The sequence below is a fragment of the Spermophilus citellus genome (genome assembly GCF_964194105.1).
Source record: "Spermophilus citellus genome assembly, chromosome: 2".
Lineage (NCBI taxonomy): Eukaryota > Metazoa > Chordata > Mammalia > Rodentia > Sciuridae > Spermophilus > Spermophilus citellus.
In genome coordinates this window covers 193,252,054-193,259,675 of record NC_138183.1, presented here as the reverse complement: position 1 = coordinate 193,259,675, position 7,622 = coordinate 193,252,054, and positions in this window count along the sequence as shown.

Below are 7,622 nucleotides of genomic sequence, written 5' to 3'. Positions count from 1 at the left end.
ATGAGATTGCCTTCTCCAAAAGAACTTGGGCTCCACAGTATAGAAGTAAGGGGGAGAATGAAAATAAACAACAATTAGGGGAGCTACTAAGAGAAAAGGGGATTAATATCAGGAGATAACCATAATATCTTCTATACCTGCCCAGCAACAAAGCCAATATTCTATAGCCTGCTTAAACTGTTTTATGTTAGATTTCCTTCTTGTCTAGGAAGATCTTGGTACTTAGTCTTATCTCTGCCATTGACTAGTTGTGTGACTTTGGGCACAGACAGAAGCCATCTCAGCCTTAGCTTCTGCTTCTGTAAAATTAAGATTATCTAACTGATAAAATTGCTGGAGGCTCAAGTGAGATGATAGATTTTGTCTTTCTTTCTTTCTTTCTTTCCTTCTTTCTTTCTTTCTTTCTTTTTTATAGTTGTAGATGGACAGAATGCCTTTATTTTATTTGTGTATTTTCCTGTGGTGCTAAGGATTGAACCCAGTGCCTCACACATGCTGGGCAAGCACTATGACATTGAGCAACAGCCCCATCCCTGAGATGAGAAAATTTTTAAAAAGCACTTTGTAACCTATATTAAATAAAAGTAAGAGCCCTTTTAAAAATTTTTATTTTATTGTGATGAGTACACTTAACATGAGATCTACTCTCTTAACAGATTTTTAAGTGTACAATATGGTATTGTTTTCTGTAGGCACATAGCATTGTTCTCATCATACCCTGGAGATCATGTTACTCTCTTTGGTGAACAAATTAAATATTCCCACCTGACTTAAAAATGCTAGATTGTTAACAACCTCCCTAAGGTTTAATTTTCTTCCCTTTCCTTAGACTTTTCCCTGAGCTACTAAGAGCCAACATTGGTTTAAATTAGAGGTTCTTCTCCATTGCCCTGAGAAAGAACAAAAATGTATGGTAATTCTAGTTGGTCAGCTCAAAAGTACTTATTGAGCACTTTGGGGTGTCTCTTCCTGTGCAAGACAGGGAAATTATGACAGGGAAAGCAAACTTCTATGCATCTGAAGAGCAGTCAGGCAGCAGTTATTGTGTTACCTTCAAGGGTTTAACAAGCTCCTATCAATGTAAGAACTTTTCTGGCTTGACTGTGATAAGGAAGAAAGTATCAAGAAAGTGATGATATGATTAGGAAATGTGGCAAGGTGGCTTTTAGTAGACCATAGAGAGCTTAGGAAACCTATGAATCTCAGTGTTCCCCTTTCTAGTCACCTGGAGATGAATACTCTGAGAAAATTGTAACTGGGTTGTTTTTAAAATGGCTTTTAGTAATCAGAATAATATGGAAATATGGGCAAAGATGCTTCCTCCCTGCAACTGCACACAGTTGTTAATACAGTGAATATCTTAGACTCTAAGGCTGTCAAGTTTCTCACTGAGAAAACATTTTCCAAATACTTCTCTCTTTGCCCTATTCTATTTGATGTGCATTAGTGAATACGAGAAGGAGGAATATATTTTATTGAAATATATTTCAATAAAAAGAAACTCACACACACCTTTAATACCCACTGGCTTAAATGCATTTTGAGTACCCAAGAGCTCCTACTCTTCTCATCTAGTGTTTTCTCCCATAGAAGTAAAGAAGCTTAAGGAATAAATAAATAACTTCATGGTTCACAACCGGAGAGCCAGCACATAAGCTTAGGTTCTATGTGGTTCTAAATCCAGTTTCTTTCCCACTATTCTTAGCTGCTTCACTTATTGTCCACATAAACTTTAATAAAGATAGTTGGGAAATGTGTTCTTTTATGTTTAGGGTATGATAACAGAATACAAGATAAATAAAATATATATGTGCATATATGTTATACATATGCATACATATAAAGGTTTTTGGTTTTATTAGTATTTTTTATCCAGTTAGGAATATAGGACAGATCCACAAAAGGACTTTTTTAAAAGGAGCATATATTTAGTGCTTAATGAAAGACTTAAACCAATGAAGCATGACAAGTAATTTGTTGCTAATAATAGGTAGCAAATTTTGCAAATGATTTTCCTTTAAAGCAGTCATAGGGACGATAAAAACTTTCTCATTCACTTGCCTTTCAGTGGCATTCTTTAAATATGAAGAAGGAGTGGTATTCTGACACTAGCTAGCCAGAGATTATAAACTGTGCATAAAAATAAATAATTTTACATGTAAAGCAAATCTATTAAGTGGTTTTCCCCTGTGGAGATGAAAGAAAGACTTAAATCAATAAATATATAATAGGAATTTGGAATTTTCTAAAGTAGACAATTATTGAAAGTTGATGATTTTGGACATTTTTTAGAGGACATGAAGGTAGAGAAAGTATAGTATTGATTGATAAAAGTATAGTATTTAAACAGACTGTGGAGAGATTATGAGGAAGGGGAGGATGCCTTCACTCCAAGCCCTAGAAGTGGCAAGTAAAAAAGTGACATAGAGCAAGGAGAACTGACATTAAATGAATGATTGCTACATGGCAGGAATTTGCTACATACTTAACCTATTATTTCTTTTAATGCTCACAAGAACCTGGGATAATTGGGATTACAATCTATATAATTTCAATTGCATACAATAATTGGGATATACAATCTAAATTGTATAGATAATGAAACTGATCTCAGGAAATAAAATGTAAATTGCCTGCGGTCCTTTAGCTAGGAATTGAAGGAGACTAAATATCACATTTCTTTTCAGTAGCTCTCATCAAGGCCACTCTCTAAGGAAGCTGGTCTTGCTGGGAGGATGAGAGGCCAAAGGAAGGTTCCTTTTCAAGCCAGACACATAAGTGAGATGATGGTGAACCTTCCAGCCCAGCCAACCCTCCAGCTGAATGCAGCCACATGAGTAACTGCAGGAGAAGCCAGCAGAGGAACTCTCCTGCCAGTCCACAAAACTGTGAGAAGAAATAGTCGTTGTTCTAAGCTGCTATATTACAAAGAGGTTTGTTATTAGATAACTGAAATGGACAGGTTTTGATGTTAGGTCTTCCTTGTTGCAAAGATAGTATTCTTTCCAAAATGCATACTACTACTTGGTCACCTATGACATAGCAATATTTGATAAGGTAATCTATAACTCTCCTTTGAATTGTTTTAAAAATTACAGTATTAGATCTATAGAATTGGTAAAACTCAAGGTATGTTTGGAAAACAGTAGGTTCATCTAATTAAGGTGGAAGCTTCTTGTAGAAGAAATAGAGGAAGGAAGAGTCTTACAGCACAGTGATTCAGAGTAAGAGACAGGTTTGTGTCCTAGCTCAACTGCTCAGCAGCTTTATGACTTCTATCGTCATAGAACTTCTCTGTGTTTTGGTATTGCCATCTGTTAAAAAGTAATAAAAATAGAACCTGCCTCAAAGGCTTGTTGCAAATGAGGTAACATAAGTAAAAAACTTAGAGCAGGAGCTGACTCATAGTGAGCACTCAAGTCATGGTCATCAAGCAGATGGGCAGCCCAGCCTGCCATCAAGGTGAGGGGGACATCCCAAAGGCAGAATTTTATTCTGATAATGTGTTTGCTTTTGACAGTAGCACAGACCTTCTAAAGATTTAAGTGTCTGCTCAATTTTTGTGGATGGACTACTGAATTTTTTTCATCTTTTTATCAAAAGTAGGAAAGGCTTATATTATAATGATAGCTAGTATAAGTCCCATTAGGGTAATAAATCCTTAATATCTGTATTGTATGTTCACCTATAAAACATTTCAAATCTTTTTGTCATTTGATTTCTAGTGTGCAAATAATTAGGAACATGAAGTCAGAGTTCTAGTCACTGATTCAACAAATAGTTTTGCAGCATTTATCATTGGCATCAGGTTCTTTTCTGGGTCAGGAGGAAAATAATGGAAAGGTAAACAGAAATTGTCTCTGTTGTCACAGATTTTACAGAAGAGCAGAGAAGAGAGATGAAGTCAGCAGGTGATTACTATACAGCATGGAGACCTTTTTTGTTAGAGTAAGCATGGGGTGCTACCAGATCTCACAGGAAGTATTCCTGACTCAGGGTGGGGAGAGAAACCAAATACAATGTATTTCACCTCTTGAAATGATGTGATCTAAATGGATACTCAAGAGATAAGTAGGAGTTGGCCAGGATTGTTTCTGAAATTTATAAGACTAGCTCGCTTAAATAGTGAGCTCATGCAGAGGAGCAGTGAAGAGAATGCCACATTATTGAGGTCAACATCTGGTACTGGAATTTCATTCCTGACAGCTGAGAATAAGACAAAGTCTAGTTGATCATAACCCAAAGGTGAATAATATAGTGAAAGTGACCAGAGAAGGCATCTCACAAGGTTGACCTAGAGAGAAAAGAATGGGGAAAAGTGAGATTAAGAGTAGTTCATTTCTCAGAAAAACAAAGGGAAGCATAATGGGAAAGTCAAGTTTCAGATAACCTAGAATCTGATCTTGGTTTAGCCATAAACTCCTTTTTTATTATGTGATGTTGGATAAGGAATTTTCCTTCTTTGAGACTCCAGTTTCTCCATCTATAAACTATAAACTATGTGGGTTGAAGGAGACAAGAACTGAACGCTCATCACAGAAGTCAGCCATGCTATATTGAGTAGCTTAGTGCTGCAGTTCAGCAACACTGATACTCCAGCCACAGCCTGGCCAGAGCATAAAGGAATGTAGGACCTGATACTGAGCCAGTGAAGTCACTAAGTAACAATTCTAGAAAGGAAACTAACTTTTGTAATTCATGGCTCACTTCTGTGCTTACTGAAGGTTTGCAGAGGAAAGCACACTGTGATTTTATTTAGTTACCTGTCTCCCTCCTGATCTTGGCACCCTCCTGCTTTCCTCTTTCTATTATAGAACTCAGAGAAGGTATATGGAGAAATGATCTTAGAGGAGCAGGGCCCAAAATAAAGAAAAGTGATTGCAAATGGTGACACTTCAGATCTCAGTGGGAGAATGATCTTTAGAATACTGTGGTGGACATCAATCATTTTGTCTGCCAAGTACCCATTCTTTCTTCTTGGAACAGTATCCCCCTTTTTTTCAACACTGATTCCCCCATTCCAATCTAGTAGTTCTGGTAAAGATTGAAAATCATTAGCACAAGGGTAGATGTGTCACTTCAAGCCAGGGTAAGGAGAGATTTTGCCAGTTTGAAGTAAGGGTAGGGGCTCAGTTCCTCTCAGATGGCAAAACAGTGAGATGGAGCCAGAAGCTATTAGTAGCCGTGTCCTTTGCTATGAGGAGGAAACTGGTCTGTACTCGGTAGGCTGACACCTAGAGAAAAGAGGAAGGTGACATAGCATAGGAGGGTGAGAAGAAGAGGAGAATGAGAATACAGTCTGCTGGGCATAGTGGTACCTGCCTGTAATCCCAGCTACGGGGGAGGCTGAGACAGAGGATCACATATTCAAGACTAGCCTTGGCAATTTAGTAAGATCCTGCCTCAAAACAAACAAAAAAATATAAAGGGCTGAAATGTAGTTCAGTGATAAAGCACCCCTGGTTCAATCCCCAGGACCAAATATAAAGAAAAGAATACCGTCTACTTTATGGCATTATTATACCTATTTCCAATGCTTCTTATGTGAAGCAATAAATTTGTCCTTTGACATTTGGGGCTTTCTGTCCTTAGAATTCATCTCTTTCCCTGACCTCAACTCTCAGGTCATAAACTTGCAAAAAAACAAAGGGAAATTTAATGGGAAAATCAAGTGTCAGATAACTTGGAATCTGATCTTGGGTTAGCTGTGAGCTCCCTTTCATTATGTGATGTTGGATAAGAATTTTTCCCTCTCTGAGACTCTGGTTTCTCCATCTATAAGCTATGTGGGCTACACCATTTGAAAGAAGACAAATTTTCTGCTGGAGATGCCTACATATAGTTCAGCTTCCCTGGGGCAGCCCCTTACTTCTCATGTGTTCAGTATTTTTGTGGTTTACCAGGTGATACTTCTGGAGTGTGTGTGTGTGTGTGTGTGTGTGTGTGTGTGTGTGTGTGTTTGGTAGTGGGAGCTGAACCCACTTTACCACTGAGCAACATACCCAGCCCTTTTTATTTTTTATTTTTAGACAAGGTCTTACTAAGTTGCATAGGGCCTTGCTAAATTACTGAGGCTGGACTTAAACTTGTTATCCTCCTGCCTCAGCCTCTGAATTCATTCCGAATTACAGGCACGCACCATTGCATCCAGCTAGATTAAGATTTTGAGCCTGGGATATAGCTAGTACTATTTGCTAGAAATGCCAAGTTCTCTATCCATTTGGGCAAGAGCATTAAAGTGATTCAGAATATGTTGTTCAATTCAGTCAACAAACATCATTGAGCCCGTGCTAGGGCAAAGTGCCAATCTAGGACCCAAGTATAGGACTAAGACATGGTCTCTGTCCTCACAAAGATGATAATCTAGCATAATATATATCCCAGAAAACAGGAAATTAAGATAAAGTATGGTAGATGGAATGGTGGAAGGAGTTTTAAGTAGCTATGAGGAGTACTATACTTGTTTTGATAAGAGTTAGGGAAGGCGATAAATTGAAATGCATACTGCTGTCATGTACAAATAAGTAGAACAAATAAAAATTAAAAAAATAAAAAGAGTTAGGGAAGGACTATCAGCAGGACTAGTGCCAGTCCCTATAGTAACTTTCTGTGAAATAGAAAGAGAAGAAAAAGAAAGAAGAAAGAAGCATCCTTTCCTCAAAACTCTTGATGCCAAATGACAGAAATTTGTCTTAAACTTTTATAAGCCTGTATTCACTATGCTGTGTTCAGCACACCCTAGGTGTATGCAGCCAGCACAGCTGTGTGTGGCACTCTGCTTCCCGGAGGAAATTACATTTAGGCTGAGATCGAAGGGCCAGAGTGCATTAGCAGGCTGCCTACCTGAAGGCCCCAGGCCTGTCCCAGAACTGGGTCAGCTGCCAAATGTGCCATTATTTATTGAGGCAGTATGGCCCTCCTGTGGCTGCTCTGGTGTCCTCGCCGAAGCCACAATTCCTTCTCCTTCTTTTCAGTCTGGTCTTCCATGGAACCCTGAGCACTCTGTCCCTGCAGGTCATTCAATCTCCCCAGATCTGTTTGTCTATCGGGGACTAGGTTAAGAGTTTGTGTTTCTGGACTGTGGCCTGCAGTGGTGCTTAATTCAAAAAGGAAGTAACCCCAAGAGAAAACCTGATCCTCTCTGGGAGGCCTAGCCTGGAAGGTTAAGTATCAGAAGTCCTGAGGATTGCATAGCCTTTTCATGATTGGCTGCTAATTATGTTATTCCCTGGACTGCAGTTTTTTGTTTCTTTTTCTTTCTCTCTTTCTTTCTTTCTTTCTTTTTTTGTTTGTTTCTTTTTCTTTCTTTCATCTGTGGTATTTTCTTAGCTCAATAGGAGAAACTAATAAGGGTATATGTGCCCCTGTTATTTATAGAATCCTAAAATATTAGGCCTGGGGAAAAAACCCTTTCAGCATTCTTATCTAAGTGGAAATGAAAGCAAATGCAGATTTAAAGGAGTGTAGAAATTGTTTGTTTTTATAAGAAAAAAAACTGGAAGAGAGCTCAGTACAGTTTCATGTTTTCTTTAGTCACATTGAGGGTTCGTGTGTTGCTGAAATATATATGAATCACGGATCTTTTAGAGCCAGCTGACAGATGGGACAACTTTCCTTCTCCA